The 18,147-nt window shown below is 35.4% G+C and overlaps 1 pseudogene; it reads right to left on the bottom strand.

Moving 5' to 3' along the window:
* Positions 1 to 747: 747 nt before the first annotated feature.
* LOC102181193 lies at positions 748 to 16,134 on the bottom strand (annotated as a pseudogene).
* Positions 16,135 to 18,147: the final 2,013 nt, after the last annotated feature.

The following is an 18,147-nucleotide window of genomic DNA, read 5'->3' as shown; positions in this document are numbered from 1 at the left end:
AATTACATCTAAAAGAGTAAAGAACTAAGAATAAATTTAACAAAGGAGATGAAAAACTTGTACACAGAAAACTATAAGACACTGATGAAAGAAATTGAAGACACAAGTGAATGAGGAGATATTTGATGCTCATGGATTAGAAGAAGTGATATTGTTAAAATGTCCATATACCCAAAGTCACCTATAGATTCAATGTAATCCCTATCAAAATTCCAGTGGCATTATTCACATAAATAGTAAAAACAGTCCTAAGATTTTTGTGGAACCACAAATGACTCCAGATAATCAAAACAATCCTGAGAAGATATAATGAAGTGGGAGGCACCGCATTTTCTGATTTCAAACTATACTACAAGCTTATAGTACACGAAACAGGCTGGTACTGTCATAAAAACAGACACATAGATCAATTGAACAGGACTGAGACCCTCCCACCGAATTAACTTAAACAAATTTGGTCAACTAATATTTAATGAAGGAGCCAACAATATTCAATGGAGAAAAGATTACCTCTTTAATAAATGGTAGTGGAAAACTATGTGCAAATGAATGAAACTAGATCATTATATTACACCTTATACAAAAATTATCTCAAAATGGATTAAATTTTTTTTTTTAACTAGAGGATAATTGCTTTACAGGTTTGGTTGTCTTCTACTGTTAACAAAAAGAAATGAATCAACTATAAGTATATATAATCTCCTCTCTTTTAAAGTGTTGATTGTAAGATCTGAAAACATCAAACTCCTAGATGAAGATATAAGTGGCAAGCTCCTTGACATCAGTCTTAGTGACATTTTTGTGGGTATGACTGAAAGGGAAAGGGCAAAAACATAAAAATAAACAAATAGGACTACATTGAACTAAAAAGCTTCTGCACAGTTATGGAAACTGTCAACAAAATTAAAAGGCAACCTACTAAATAGGAGAAGATATTTGCAAATTATATGTCTAGTAAAGGACGAATACACAAAATGTTTAAAAAACTCATACAACTCAATCAGAACAAAACAAACAATCCAGTTTAAATAGTGGTAGGCACGTGAAAAAATGCTTAACATCACTAATCATTGGGTAAATGCCAATCAAGACCACAAGGAGATATTACCTCACACTTGTTAGAATGGCCATTATCTAAAAGAAAGAAATAACAAATGTTAATAAAAATGTGGGAAACAAGGAACCTTCATGCACTGTTGACAGTAATGTAAATTGGTGCAATCACTATGGAAAATAGTATAGAAACTCCTCAAAAAATGAAAAAAAAACTAATATGTTATCCTGCAATTTTATTTCTGTATGGGTATTTGTATGTAGAAAATGAAAACCCTAGGTTGAAAATATATATGCAACCCTATGTTCTTTATTTACAATAGCCAAGGTATAGAAACTAAATGTCCATTTGGATGAATGGATAGATGTTATACACCACACACACACACACACACACACACACACACACACGCACACACACACGCACACACACAATGGACTTCTACTCAACCACTTAAGAAGAAAGACATCTTACCACTTACCACAACTTGAAGGGACTTGGAGAATATTATGCTAAGTGAAATAAGTCAAGACAGAGAAAGACATGATTTCACTTATATGTGGCATGATTTCAGTTATATGTGGAATCTAAAAAATAAAAAAAAAAGACAAAACAAAACACATAAATGAAACAAAACCCAGACTCAGATACAGAGAACAGATGTTTGCCAGAGGGGACGAAGGTTAGAATGAGTCAAGTGGATGAAGGAGATCAAAAAGATCAAATTTGCAGTCATAAAATATTAAGCCATGAGGATGAAACATACAGCATGGGGAATACAATCACTAATGCAATGCTGCATTAACTTTTGATGATGACAGATGATATCCAGACTTACTGTGGTTTACATGTCAATATATACACAAGTAGGATATTGTATGTTGAATATATATGCCTTAAGAAAAAAACTTGGTTTCTTCAATTAAAACTTAAGTTTCTTCAATTCTGTTGTTCAAACTCTCTAGTGAACTTTGCAATTCAGTTATTAACTTTTAGACTCCAGACTTTCTGTTCTGTAGATGCTATAATTTCTACCTCTGTGGTGATATTTATGATTTTTCTTTAATTCTCTGAGCACATTTAAGATGTGCTTTAAATTATTGGCCTATTATTTTTGATACCTGTTTCCTCAAGGACATTTTTGAATAGGTCATATTTTCCTCTTTGTATGCTTTGTGAATTTTTGTTGATGTTGTTGAAAACAAAAGCAGCCACCTCTGAATCTGCCAGGGATGAACTTTACTAGTTAGCAGAGTGTGTTCTGTGCTTTAAAATAAACCGGCATGAAGGCTTTAGGTTGAATCGGGCCTTCTCTTGGCATGCTTGTTGCCTAGGCCCATGTGCAGTTTTTTTTTGTTTTTGTTTTTGTTTTTTTTTAATCCATTTCTAGCCTTATACATGCCTGCTTTTAAATAACTTATTTTCCCAGGGAATTTCACTCCAGCTTATTCTCAGAGCCTTAGATATTCTATTGTATTGCCTTATAATCTCCTTGCAGCAGGAGTCTTCAGGTCCTTAGGCCTGCAGCTTTCCCAGTCAGTACCCATGTGCAATGCATCTTCACAGCTTTCCCCAACCTGAGATCTATGCTAAACTACTTTTCCCTTAGTTCTCAGTTAGGTGAATCTGAATCAGTCCTTCATTCATCTCCCAGATTGGTGTGGCCATCACAAGTGAGATTCATTCTTCCTTCTCTGAATTAAGGGAAGTTTCCTGCAATTTCCAATTTTGATTGGGCATTCTGTTCATTGCTGCAGACCTTTAACATGTTTATTTTTTTTAAGTCTGATATATATATATATATATGTATATAAATTCCCAAAGTTGCCAGGTCAAACATATAAGAAAAAAAAGAGGTACAGTTAAAGAAGTCTAACTTTTATGCTTGTCTCTCTGTTTTTTACTATTCCCTAAAGAAAACCAATTCTAAGTGTGTTAGCTCATCCATTCTGTATTTCTTTTTTTCTTCTGTATTACTTTATTCCTCTTTTCTTAATTTTTTCCCTGTAAATCAAGTATTCTTTATTTTGTTGTTGTTTGTGTGTGTGTGTGTTAGATTTTAGTTATGCCTCTTTATTAATAAGTGGTTACCTGAGAGACTACATATATACCTATCATAAAGTAGACTCTACTTTATGTTAAGTAACTTTTACTACTTCCCAAATAATACATGAAATTTACAATAGTTTAACTCCACTTAGTCCCTTCAACCTTTATGTTTGTTGTATAATTTATTTGTAACATGGGTTTCAAATCTAATTAGTCATTATCATTGAGTTTCAAATGGATTTCCACTTCAAAACGTATTCATATTTTCTGGTGCTCTTCATTCATTTTTATAGTACCTTGTTCACTTAGGACTATTTTTCTTCATACTGAATTTTTTTTGAAATGTAGATGTGCATGTGATGAATAAATTCAGCTTTAAAATATGCAAATTACTTTATTTCATCCTTGTTGAATATTTTACTAATTTCAAAATCATTTTTAAATTTTTTTTGAGCTCACTATCCTATTCATTACTTGCTGATTTTTTAATCTACAGGTTGGATGTTTTTATTTTTTTTCAGGTTTACAAATCTTGTGTTCCATCTGATGTTATAACAATCTAATAAGTTATGAGATTTAGATATTGTATTTTGAAGTTAATGTCTATTTGATACATTTTATAGAGTCTGATTTTCTGTTGAAATGCTGCATCTCTTTTGATTATATCCACCTTTTCTTATATTTTCATTATCATGTTAATTATAGTTATTTTGAGGTCCTTCTAGTTTTGATATTTGCGTCATATTGGGGCCTTCTTTTATAGAGAATTGTACTTATTTATTATTTGTGTGTACATTTAAAATTTGTATTGGAGTATAGCTGCTTTAAAATACTGTGTTTCTCTTGTACAGAAAAATGAATCAAGTGTACATTTATATATATATTCCTTCTTTTTTGAATGTCCTCTCCATTTAGTTCACCAGAGACACTGAGTAGAGTTCTCTGTACTCTACAGCAGGTTCTCATTGGTTTTCCATAGGCCAGAATACTGGAGTGGGTAGCCTTTCCCTTCTCCAGTGATCTTCCAAACCCAGAGATCGAACTCAGGTCACCTGCACTGCAGGCGGATTCTTTAACAGCTGAGCCACAAGGGAAGCAGTAGAATATTACTCAGCCATTAAAAGGAATAAAATTGTGCCGTTTGCAAAGGCATGGATGGACCTAGAGACTGTCAGAATAGAGTAAGTCAGAAAAAGAAAAAAAATCATATATTAATTCATATATGTGGAATCTAGAAAAATAGTTGAGATACACCTATTTGCAAAACAGAAATAAAAATATTGATGTAGAGAAGTGGTGTATGGACACTAAGGTAGAAATACACTACAGTGTACTACTGTGTACTGTTAACATATATACACTACAAGACCTCTTAGAACTAACCCCCCAAAATGGTGTCCTTTTCATTCTAGGGGACTGGAATGCAAAAATAGGAAGTCAAGAAACATATGGGGTAACAGGCAAATTTATCCTTGGAATATGGAAAGAAGCAGGTCAAAGGCTAATAGAGTTTTGCCAGAAGAATGCACTGGTCATAGCAAACACTCTCTTCCAACCAAACAAGAGAAGACCCTACACATGGACATCACCAGATGGTCAACACTGAAATCAGACTGATTATATTCTTTGCAGCCAAAGATGGAGAAGCTCTATAAGGCCAGCAAAAACAAGACCAGGAGCTGACTGTGGATCAGATCATGAACTCCTTACTGCCAAATTCAGATTTAAATTGAAGAAAGTAGGAAAAACCACTAAACCATTCAGGTATGACCTAAATCAAATTCCTTATGATTATACAATCGAAGTGAGAAACAGATTTAAGGGACTAGATTTGATAAATAGAGTACCTGATGAACTATGGACAAAGGTTTGTGATATTGTATAGGAGACAGGGATCAAGACCATCCCCATGGAAAAGAAATGCAAAAAAGCAAAATGGCTGTCTGGGGAGGCCTTACAAATAGCTGTGAAAAGAAGAGAGGCGAAAATCAAAGGAGAAAAGGAAAGATATAAGCATCTGAATGCACAGTTCCAAACAATAGCAAGGAGAGATAAGAAAGCTTTCCTCGGTGATCAATGCAAAGAAATAGAGGAAAACAACAGAATGGGAAAGACTAGAGATCTCTTCAAGAAAATTAGAGATACCAAGGGAACATTTCATGCAAAGATGGGCTCGATAAAGGACAGAAATGGTATGGACCTAGCAGAACCAGAAGATATTAAGAGAGGTGGCAAGAATACCCAGAAGAACTGTACAAAAAAGATCTTCATGACCCAGATAATCACGATGGTGTGATCACTCACCTACAGCCAGACATCCTGGAATGTGAAGTCAAGTGGGCCTTAGCAAGCATCACTACGAACAAAGCTAGTGGAGGTGATGGAATTCGAGTGGAGCTATTTCAAATCCTGAATAATGCTGTGAAAGTGCTGCACTCGATATGCCAGCAAATTTGGAAAACTCAGCAGTGGCCACAGGACTGGAAAAGGTCAGTTTTCATTCCAATCCCAAAGAAAGGAAATGCCAAAAATGCTCAAACTACTGCACAATTGCACTCATCTCACATGCTAGTAAAGTAATGCTCAAAATTCTCCAAGCCAGGCTTCAGCAATATGTGAACCGTGAAATCCCAGATGTTCAAGCTGGTTTTAAAAAAGGCAGAGAAACCAGACATCAAATTGCCAACATCTGCTGGATCATGGAAAAAGCAAGAGAGTTCCAGAAAAACATCTATTTCTACTTTATTGACTATGCCAAAGCCTTTGACTGTGTGGATCATAATAACCTGTGGAAAATCCTTCAAGAGATGGGAATAACAGATCACCTGACTTGCCTCTTGAGAAACCTGCATGAAGGTTAGGAAGCAACAGATAGAACTGGACATGGAACAACAGACTGGTTCTAAATTAGGAAAGGAGTACGTCAAGGCTGTATATTGTCACCCTGCTTATTTAACTTATATGCAGAGTACATTATGAGAAATGCTGGGCTGGAAGAAGCACAAGCTGTAATCAAGATTTCTGGGAGAAATATCAATAACTTCAGATACGAAGATGACATCACCCTTATGGCAGAAAGTGAAGAGGAACTTAAAAGCCTCTTGATGAAAGTGAAACAGGAGAGTGAAAAAGTTGGCTTAAAGATCAACATTTAACTAAGATCATGGCAACTGGTCCCATCACTTCATGGGAAATAGATGGGGAAACAGTGGAAACAGTGTCAAACTTTATTTTTGGGGGCTCCAAAATCACTGCAGATGGTGATTGAAGCCATGAAATGAAAAGATGCTTACTCCTTGGAAGGAAAGTTATGACCAAACTAGATAGCATATTAAAAAGCAGAGACATTACTTTGCCAAAAAAGGTCTATCTAGTCAAGGCTATGATTTTTCCAGTGGTCATGTATTGATGTGAGAGTTGGATTGTGAAGAAAGCTGAGCACCAAAAAGTGATGCTTTTGAACTGTGGTGTTGGAGAAGACTCTTGAGAGTCCCTTGGACTGCAAGGAGATCTATCCAGTCCATTCTAAAGGAGATCAGTCCTGGGTGTTTGGAATGACTGATGCTAAAGCTGAAACTCCAATACTTTGGCCACCTGATGCGAAGAGTTGACTCATTGGAAAAGACCCTGATCCTGGGAGGGATTGAGGGCAAGAGGAGAAGGGGACAACAGAGGATGAGATGGCTGGATGGCATCACCGACTCGATGGACATGAGTCTGAGTGAACTCCTGGAGTTGGTGATGGACAGAGAGGCTTGGCGTGCTGTGATTCATGGGGTTGCAAAGAGTCAGACATGACTGAGAGACTGAACTGAAGTGAGCTGTCTACTTATATATGTTCTTTGTAAAATACCTGTTTAAATATTTTCATAATTACAAAAAAACCTTGTTATTTCTATTAAATTAGTTTTGAACTTATATATATGTATATATGTATATATATACATGTATATATATATATATATATATATTTGAATGTTCTTTGACAGATATAGATAGATAGATAGATCCAGATCTATAACCTCCCAGTCCTTGGTGTGAATTTTCATTTTCTTAACAATATACTTCAGAAACTTTTTTTTACTTTGATTTTATCAAATGTATCATTTTTGTTAGCTTTTTAAATCCCTATACACAAAAAACTTGACTCCCTAAATGTTGCAATATTTTTCTCTTATGTTATCTTCTAGAAGTTTTGCAATTTTAGATTGTAAAACTTAATCTTTTGGTCCATTTTGAGAGATATTTTGTATATTATATAAGGACAAAGTCATGGTTTACTTTTCCATAAAGATTTCCAATCATTCTAAATTTACTGAGAAGACTATCTTTTATTCACTTGGCACCTGTGTCAAATATCACTTGATCACATAAGTATGGGTGTATTTTGAGATTGTTCCTTTTATTCTATTGTCACATATGATTGCCTTTGTGCTGGCTTGATAAGGCTAACCACTCTTGCCTCTGGCAGTTTCCAATCTGTTTTCTGTACCTATGAATTTGATTTTCTAAAAAATAAATTTTATTGGAGTATAGTTGTTTTACAATGTTGTATAAGTTTCTGCTGTACAGCAAAGTGAATAGCTATATGTAGACATAGATCTCTTCTTTTCTAGGATTCCTTCCCATTTAGACCACCACAGTGTATTGAGTAGAGTTCCCTGTCCTATACAGTATGTTCTCACAAGCTATCTATTTTTACAGTCTCAATAGTGTATACGTGTCAATCTCATTCACTCAGTACCTTCTAGCCCCTACACTTTCCCCCTGGAATCCACGCATTTGTTCTTTGCATCTGTGTCTCTATGCCTGCTTTGCAAATAAGATCATATATCTAGATTCCACATGTAAGTGAGATCTAATTATTTGAATAACAACTGAAGATTCTTATTTATATTTATTATTTAATAAGTATTGAGAAAAGAACTAGGGTTTTCATACTTTAACTTTTTAGTTACTTTTCCAAATTAATATTACCAAAGTCACCTCTTTTCTTGATATTTTTCTGGCCACTTTGATTTTCTATTTGGGAAATACTTTGATTCTTTCCATATACCATTTTTGACGATGTACATTTTGTTGTAGGTTTGTAGAGCTCTTTATGGTTTATATTTTCTTATATTATATCATTTTCTTCTTGTACCTATTCCACATTCTTTCGAATGTTACAGTTTTTCAAGGTATTTATATATAGTAAATAAATCCCTGTCCAATGCTCTAAGTTTAACCATTTCTGGTTATTCTCATATTTGTTTTCACAGAGTTATAGAATCATTTTGATTATTTTGTTAAGGTAAAAAATCATATTGCCAAAAATTTATGTATTCTTTCCATGAACACTGACTTAGTTACAATATTGAATCTACTTATTTAACTCTATTCTTTTTAAAAATATAGGAACTGGACGTTAATATCTGTAGTTTGTACTAAGAACAAATGGAATGAGGTTTGGCTAGGGATTTTTTGTAAGTAAATTTAAGTGGGGTATTTTTAAAGAACTGTGGAAGATAACAGAGTGTGGGTGGAAGTGCAGCTGCATGATAATATACAAGAAGAAAATGAAATTAGAACCCATTAAGGCTGGGCACACCCAGGTGTCTACAGACCACACACATTTTGGAACAATAAATATCAGATGAAACCAGAATGCAAAGAAATCTTATTTATCTGTCACTAGCAGAAGAATATTAAATTATGTGGTGTGTTTCTTTAGCATATTTTAAATGTGCTGGTGAATAAATGGGCTCTTCATTTTTTTTGTTTAGAAATGTATGCCCATTCTTCCGCAACAATGATGTCACCTTTTCAGAACTGGTTAATTTTCAAGCAAGGAATTTGTTAATGTATTTGGGCATCCAAGAAAGAAAGAAACTGAGTGATCTCTGATTATGACATATAAAAATTAAATACACAAAGTGTTTAGAGAAAAGATTATTCAGTATCAAAATAGAAGAGCATTTAAATTGCTTTGATGATATCTCAAAACATTACAATGCAAGTCTAAAATATAAATCACATGCTTAAGAAAGGAATATATATTTTGTTTGTAAATTCCACTAATTTCATAACAACCTTACTGATTTGGAATTCCTTTAATGTAGTTTTCTAAAAGCATGCCCTACAATGTTAAAATTGCATGCTTCTGGCACACCAAAATCTATATATATAGGCAAAGTAAATGAGGCTTGGTTAGAAATTTTATATTTATCTAAATCTATCTATCTATCTATCAATATCTGGCCATGATCTACCTGTCTGTTGAGAGAAACAATTATCCAACAGCTTATACTCATTACTTGCCTGTTACATCCAAAGGTCAGCTGAAAGTGTCTAAGTTGCAGACATAGCCTTTGATTTCCCACTTCATATATTTTCTTTAGATTGTGTCTGATCAATCACTGGGACTGTGTTATTTTGGAGACAAAGTTCATTAACATACTGAAAATAATATGTAACAAGGCAAATGTGACAAGGGAATGTGACAAGGGAAAGGGAAATTTTATGAGCTTGAAGTAATAATAGGAAAAAAAGGTGTGTGTTGGCATTGCAATGATTGTTTTTAAAAAATATGAGACATACTATAAAGACAAGGGAATGTAAAAAGTCTAAAGAGATGACTAAGAAGTGAAATTTTTTTTAAAAAATTGGAAATAAAAAGATTCCTCAATTTAAACTCTCTAAAACAGTTCTTTGCTATTTATATTACTAACTGAAAATATCTGGTGTTTGTGGGGGCAAACAAACATAATTTACTAACTTTAAGGAGAAAAAGAAAACCTATCAATCCTATTCAAAATCTCTGAAATCCTTGTTCAAACAGCCATTCTTGTCATGGTTGGCATAAAGTTGATTCATCTCCCATATCAAACCTGAATACCAGCCATGGATTTTTCTCCTGTAGTTGACCAAGTAAATCTATTTTGATATTTTTGCCTTGGTGACTTATACTACAAAAATGTGATGTGTTTGAGATGTTCATGGAGATAGACATGAAGTAGACTCTCACCATCTTATCTGAAACATATGGAATAGCATGAATCATTGATTTATTTTCTAATACTAAAGGGAATCTGTCAGTCAGTCATTTCAGTCGCTCAGTCGTGTCTGACTCTTTGAGACCCCATGAATTGCAGCATGCCAGGCCTCCCTGTCCATCACCAACTCCCGGAGTTCACACAAGTTCATGTCCATCGAGCTAGTGATGCCATCCAGCCATCTTATCCTCTTTCGTCCCCTTCTCCTCCTGCCCCCAATCCCTCCCAGCATCAGGGTCTTTTCCAGTGAGTCAACTCTGCATCAGGTGGCCAAAGTACTGGAGTTTAGGCCTTAGCATCAGTCCTTCCAATGAATACCCAGGACTGAACTCCCTTGGGATGCACTGGTTGGACCTCCTTGCAGTCCAAGGGACTCTCAAGAGTCTTCTCCAACACCACAGTTCAAAAGCATCAATTCTTTGGCACTGTTTCCTTTAGAGATTACTTCTGGCTTGTGAATGCTCCAGCTTCAGCTGGCCCACCAAACCTGCCAGGCACAAGCCATATACACATTGGATGCTCCCACACAAGGCTATTCAATCAATACCAGAAGTAGCTATTTCACTTAATTCTTAGAAATAAAAACTTAAAGTAAAACAAAATGAGGAGACAGAGGAATATGTTCCAAACAAAAGAATAGAAAAAATAAATAAATAAAAGCCTAATAAAATGGAGATAAGTAGTTTTCCTAATAAAGACTTCAAAGAAATGGTCATAACACAAGAAAAGAATGAAGGAACTCAGAAAAAATTCAGCAAAGACTTAAAAAAATATAAGAACCAATCGGACTTGAATTATAACATAATTGAAATAAAAAAATACATGAGAGGGGAAACATATATCATAGAGAGGTTTAAGATGGCAGAGGAGTAAGACGTGGAAATCATCTTCCTCCCCACAAATACATCAAAAATATATCTGCACATAGAACAACTCTTATAGAACACCTGTTAAATGCTGGCAGTAGACCTCAGACTTCCAAAAAGGCAAGCTAAACTCCACATAAAATGGTAGGGAAAAGGCAATAAGAAAATAAAGAGACAAAGAAAACAGAATGAGTCTTGCACGTCAGGGAAGGAGTTGTGAAGGATGAAAATTTTCCACACACTTGGAAACCCCATCACAAGTGGGGACGAAGTCCACTTCAGGATCTCAGAGGGGAGCACAGCAACAAGTGGATGGAAAACAGTGAAGAGAATTCTGCACAGAAATCAGTGTCAACCAGCACTTCCTGGCCAAGAAGCTGTTTGCATGCCTGTCACAGCAAGTGGTGGCTGGGTGCTGAGGCTCAGGCTTCTGGATCAGACCTCAGAGAGAGGACAGGAGCTGCTGGAGAGGATGTAGAGAAAAGAGAATCCTCCTACACTATTTGTGAGAATGTAAACTGATATGGCCACCATGGAAACAATATGGAGATTCCTTAAAAAGAAAACAGGGAATACATCTATCATATGACCCAGAAATCCCACTGCTAGGCAGCTACCATGAGAAAACCTCAATTTTAAAAGACACATGTACCACAAAGTTCACTACAGCATTATTTACGATAGCCAGGACATGGAAGCAATTTAGATGTCCACTGAAAGATGAATGGATAAAGAAATTATGGTACATTTATTTAATGAGATATTACTTAGCCATAAAAAGGAATGGATATGAATCAGTTGCAGTGAGGTGGATGAAACTTGAGCCTTTAATACACAGTGAAGTCAGAAAAAGAAAAATAATTATTGCATATTAATGCATATATACGGAATCTAAAAAAAAATAATGGTACTGATGAACCTAGTAGAGAATGGACTTGTGGACACAGCAGAGGAAGGTAAGGGTGGGATGAACTGAGAAAGTATCATTGGCATGCTATCTAGGTTGGTCATAACTTTTCTTCCAAGGAGTAAGCGTCTTTTAATTTCATGGCTGCAGTCACCATCTGCAGTGATTCTGGAGCCCCAAAAAAATAAAGTCTGACACTGTTTCCACTGTTTCCCCATCTATTTCCCATGAAGTGATGGGACTGGATGCCATGATCTTCGTTTTCTGAATGTTGAGCTTTAGGCGAACTTTTTCAATCTCCTCTTTAACTTTCATCAACAGGCTTTATGTCTATATATATATATACATATATATACACACACACACACATATGCAAGATTGTTTTAAGTTGTTGACTGCTTAATTTCAAATGTATTTCCAATATTGTTTATTTGCACTCTCCTTTTTTTTCCTTATTATCACTGATTTTTATATTATATTTCTGTGTAGATAATTTCCCACAGTTAATGTATATTTGCTTTACCAGTGAGCTTTTCCATTCATAATTTTCTTGTTTCTAGTTGTGGACTTTTCTGCATAGAGAAGTTCCTTTAACATTTGTTGTAAAGCTGGTTAGCTCTATAATATTTGTTGTAGAGCTAAGAGTTATCTTAGCTTTTACTTGTCTATAAAGCTTTTACTTTTTTGCCGAATCTGAACAAGAACCTTGCTGGGTACAGTGTTCTTACTTGTAGGTATTTTCCTTTTATCACTTTAAAAATAATTGCACCAGTCTCTTTGGGCCTGCTGAATTTCTTATGAAAAATCAGCTGATAACTATATGGGGATTCCCTTGTTTTTATTTGTTGCTTTTTAAAAATAATTTGTCTTTAATTTTTGTGAATTTGATTAATGTGTGCCTTGTCATGAGCCTTCTTGAGTTTTTCCTTTATGGAACTCTGCTTTCTGGAATTGAGAGAAAGTGCTTCCTTTCTCATTTTAATGAAGTTTTAATCAAGTATTTTTTTAGGCCCTTTCTCTTTCTTCTACTTCTGGAACCCGTATAACATAAATGTGGGTGCATTTAATGTTGTTCCAGAGGTCTCTTAGATTGTCTTTATTTCTTTACTTCATTTTCCTTTATTCTGTTCTGCAGTAGTGATTTCCACTATTCTGTCTTCCAGCTTGCTTATTCATTCTTCTGCTTAAATTATTCTGCATTGAATTTTTTCCTACTGTGTTTTTCATTTCAGTTATTGCATTGTTCCATCTCTGTTCTTTAAATATCCTAGCTCTTTGCTAACATTTTTTTCATCTTCTTAGTCTGTCCCTCTATTATTTTCCTATGTTTGATCATCTTTACTATCATTACTCTGAATTTTTTTTCATACAGGTTGTCTGTCTCCACTTCACTTAGTTGTTCTTCTGGAGTTTTTTTCTTCTGGAGCATATTTCTTTCATCTTATTTTGTCTAAATTTCTGTGTTTGTGGTCTCTGCTTCTTGGAGTACACATTCCTAGTTTCTCTTGCTTCTGGTGTCTGTCTCCAGTGGGTGAGGTTGGTTCAGGGGCTTGTGCAGACTTTCTAGTGGGAAAGACTGGTTCCTGCTCACTGATGGGTAGAGCTAAGTCTTATTCCTCTGATGGGCAGGGGTGTGTCAAGAAGTGTGCTTAGAGATGGCTGTGCACACAGAATGACTTTAGACAGCTTGTCTGATGAGATAACTAGGAGCAGACTCATTCCTGAGTAATACTATTCACAAAGTTTTTGTCTCCAGAAAAGCATCATAAGCAAATTATATCATCCATAATTTTATTTTTTAAGGAATTGTCTTGTTTCTCTTACCTCATTTTCCATTCCTGTGCCATGAGTGATGAAGTCCTTTGTCTCCTACCAAGGAGTGTCATGTCTTCTGCCAGCATCTGATTGTAAGACCTTTCCTAATAGCACAGTAATACAGAAAGCATGAATAGTACATGAAGACTCATGCAGCACTTGAGGCCACTCTTCCATGGTTTCTCTCTACTCCCCCAAAATTATTTTAGTCTTCCAAATATACCTCTCAAGCTTCACTCATGAGAAATTACCATATGCAAGAATTTCTCCTTTAAAGTTAAAATGAATTACCTCAGTATCCTTCTTCACAACTGTACAAAAGAAAGTTCAGTGGCTATTTTTTTTTTTGAAAACATACTTGTAAATATATACATCTTCAAAATATATGATGGATTAAAAAGCTATAGGAAGTTAAACACCACTTTTAAACTAAAATACTTATGAAAATAAATTCTAAGCAGCTTGTATACATGTCTTTGATGATTTTACATAGTTCACCCTTGAGAGCATTAATATCAGGCTATACTTGAGACTAAGCTACCAATGTGCTTCTTCCCATAGCTGTTTACAATGGGCTTTACACTGTGCTTCATCTTTACGTATCCACTTTTACTGCATTGATGTGTTAATTCTCAGAAGTATACATGGAACCAGAAATGTATAGACCTTTCAATTTACTGAATTACTGTGCTTAGCCTCCCTGTATAAGTGAGGCTATTGATGCAAAGAAACTTATTAATGTAGCAGAAACATTTCCCCCCATATGTGCTGAGCATTTGCAAATACTCAAACTTAAAGTTAAATAGAAAAACAAACACACACTAAAATTATCAAGTCCCAATATTACATTATCATCAATGCTGAAACTCTGAGCCTAATTCCTATTATGCTGTCAAGTCTAAGAAGTTAATGGAAAGATTTATAGTTAAAAGTGGTGCTCTTAACCTAGCATTTTCTCCCTTTCTCCTCATGTGCTTAGTTTCTCAGTCATGTCTGATTCTTTGTGACCCCATGGACTGTAGCCCGCCAGAATCCTCTGTCCATGGCAATTCTCCAGGCAAGAATACTAGAGAGGGTTGCCATGCCCTCCTCCAAGGGATATTCCAACCCCAGGGATCGAACTCAGGTCTCCCACATTGCAGACGGATTCTTTACTGTCTGAGCCACCAGCAATTTATTTTTCCTCCTAAATCACTGTAAACAACGAGAAGAGTGAAGGACAGAAAAACAAACTTTGTCTGCAATGATAGTAAGAAGTATCTTTAACTCAAAATGATGAAACTAGGCAAAGACTGCCCGAGGATCGGTGGTCAAGTAGAACTGAGGGACTACAGAGTTATTACCTGTGGCTGAGTAAAACCCAGCAATTAAATGGTATACCCTGAATTAAAAAATAAATAAATAAATAAATGATGACTCTTTTCCTATAACAGAAAAAAAAGTGCTTAGGGATAGTGGTAGAAGCTTTCTTGGACCCCACAAGACATAAAGTCCTGAGAAGCTGTAGAGGTGAGGCTGAATCAGAAATAATATAAACTTGTAACATTTACAGGAAGTTAACTATCAATGTGTCAGGGAAAATGTAAAGACTCCACATGCCCTGATTCTAGTTTCCTAAGTCTAAAGCAATCACAGTTTCATGATAGTCATCTGATATTAGGAGAATATTCAATAGTTTAGATCATCTTCTTCCTCCCTTCCTCACACAAGCTTCCTAAATAAAGCCATTCCAGAAAGAGTGCAACTATTAAAAAGTTGAATAAAGGACATAGATTATGATCAACTATAGTGCCATGAATTATAAAAAGGAAACATTTAATGAAGAAAATACCTCTTTAAGTTAGGAGTATATACAAAAATAAAATAACACACTTAGTTTGCTTCCATATCTTAGTAACTGTAAATAATGCTACTATGAACATTACGATTCATGTATCTTTTCAAGTTAGTGCTTTTTCCCCGTTTCATGGTTTTTTTTAACACAAACACAATGTTTACCTGAGCTGTCTCTGTGTTTTCTTCACTGTACAGACTGGCACTGCGATTGGCGTCTCTGATAGCCAGCTGGGATTCTCTTTCTATAATGGCTTTGCAGTTCTTGGAAAAAATATTGTGAGAAATTGAAACCAAGTTTGTCGTACATCAGCAACATTACAAGTTCTTCGGTGTTGTGGACCAGGAACTTCCAGAATATTCTGGGCATCCTGTGTTTATTTTCTTGTTGCTCTCATAAATGATGTCGGACATCAAGATATGACCCATGAATCTCCTGCACACCCTGTTGTTGATGCCTCTGGTTTTCTGGCAGTTCCACAAAATTTTGACATATCAATCTGACTGGTGCCAGGTGAAATTCTTGGTCTTTTTTTTGATGATCTTGGGCTTTATGAGAGATCTGATGGTGGCCATGATGCCAAGTAGGAGATGACTGACACTGCATATGGAGGGACTCAAAGGAGTGTAATTGCTGGGTAATTTGGTGGCTCTATTTTTTAGTTTTTCAGAAACTTCCATACTGTTATCCACAGTGGCTACAAACATTTGCATTTCCACCAACAGTGTACAATGTTGCCTTTTCTCCACATCTTCTCCAACACATTTGTTATTTGTGTTCCTTTTGATGATAGTCATTCTTGTAGATGTGAGGTGATCTCCTTGTTGTGTTGATTTGCGTTTTCCTGATTATTGGACATGTTGAGCAAATTTTCACCTGCCTGCTGACCATCAGCATATCCTCTTTAGATAAATATTTATTTAGGTCTTCTGCCCATTTTTAAGCAGTTTGTTTTTTGATGTTGAGTTGTATGAGCTGTTTGTATATTTTGGATGTTAACCCCTTATCAATCATATCAATTGAAAATATTTTCTCCCATTCAGCAATTTATCTTTATGCTTTGTCAGTGGTTTATTTTGCTGTGCAAAAGCTTTTGAGATTAGCTGGGATCCATTTGTTCATTTGTGTTTTGTTTCTTTTGTTTTAGGAGATAAATTTAAAAAAAATATTGCTATGACTTATGTAAAAGACAGAAGAATATCTACTTCTGCTTCACTGACTATACTAAAGCCTTTGACTGTGTGGAGCACAATAAATAGTGGAAAATTCCTAAAAAGCTGAGAATACCAGGCCACTTTACCTGCCTTTGAGAAACTTGTATGCAGAACAAGAAGCAACAGTCAGGACTGGACATGGAACAATGAACTGGTTCAAAATTGGGAAAGTGGTACATCAAGGCAGTATATTATCACGCTGCTTATTTAAATTATATGCATAGTACATGATGCAAAATGCCTGGATGGATGAAGCACAAGCTGGAATCAAGACTGCCTGGACAAATATCAATACCCTCAGATATGCAGATGACATCACCCTTATGGCAGAAAGTGAAGATGAACTAAAACTTCTTGATGAATGTGAAAGTGGAGAGTGAGAAAGCTGGCTTAAAACTCAACATTCAAAAAACTAAGATCATGGCATCCTGTCCCATCACTTCATGGCAAATAGATGAGGAAATACTGGAAACAGTGACAGACTATTTTCTTGGGTTCCGAAGTCACTGCAGATGGTGACTGCAGCCATGAAATTAAAAGACACTTGCTCCTTGGAATAAAAACTATGACAAACATAGACAACAGAGACATCACTTTCTCAACAAAGGTCTATATAGTCAAAGATATGGCTTTTCCAGTAGTCATGTATAGATGTGAGAGTTGAACCACAAAGAAGGCTGAGTACGGAAGAATTGATGCTTTTGGACTGTGGTGTTGAAGAAAACTCTTGAGAGTCCCTTGGACAGCAAAGAGATCAAGCCAGTCAATTTTAAATGAAATCAACTCTGAATATTTATTGCAAGGACTAATATTGAAGCTGAATCTCTAATACTTCAGCCACCTGATATGAAGATCTAACTCAGTTTAAAAGGCCCTGATGCTGGGAATAACCGAGGACAGGAGGAGAGGGGGATGACAGAGAATGAGTTGGTTGGATGGCATCATCGACTCAATAAACATGGATTTGAACAATCTCTGAGAGATAGTGAGGGACAGGGAAGCCTGGTGTCCTGTAGTCCATTGGGTCTCAAAGATTCAGACACAGCTGAGTGACTGAACAGTAACAACAAAAGTGATTGCCAATAAAAAGATCATAAACCATGATCAAGTGGGATTTATCTAAGGGATGCAAGAATTTTTTTCAGTATCCACAAATCAATCCATGTGATACACTACATTGATAAATTGAAGAAAAACAAGCACATGATAATCTTAATAGATGCTGGAAAATCTTTTGACAAAATTCAATGTCCACTTATAATTTAAAAATCTCCAGAAAGTGATCATAGAGGGAACATAGTTCAACACAATAAAGGCCAGATATGACAAACCAACAGCTAGTATTATACTCAAAAGTAAATAGCTAAAATAATT

Source organism: Capra hircus, assembly GCF_001704415.2.
Source record: "Capra hircus breed San Clemente chromosome X unlocalized genomic scaffold, ASM170441v1, whole genome shotgun sequence".
In the NCBI taxonomy this organism is placed as follows: Eukaryota; Metazoa; Chordata; class Mammalia; order Artiodactyla; family Bovidae; genus Capra; species Capra hircus.
Note: the sequence above shows the minus strand (reverse complement) of the source record. Positions and strands in the feature narration are given on the sequence as shown.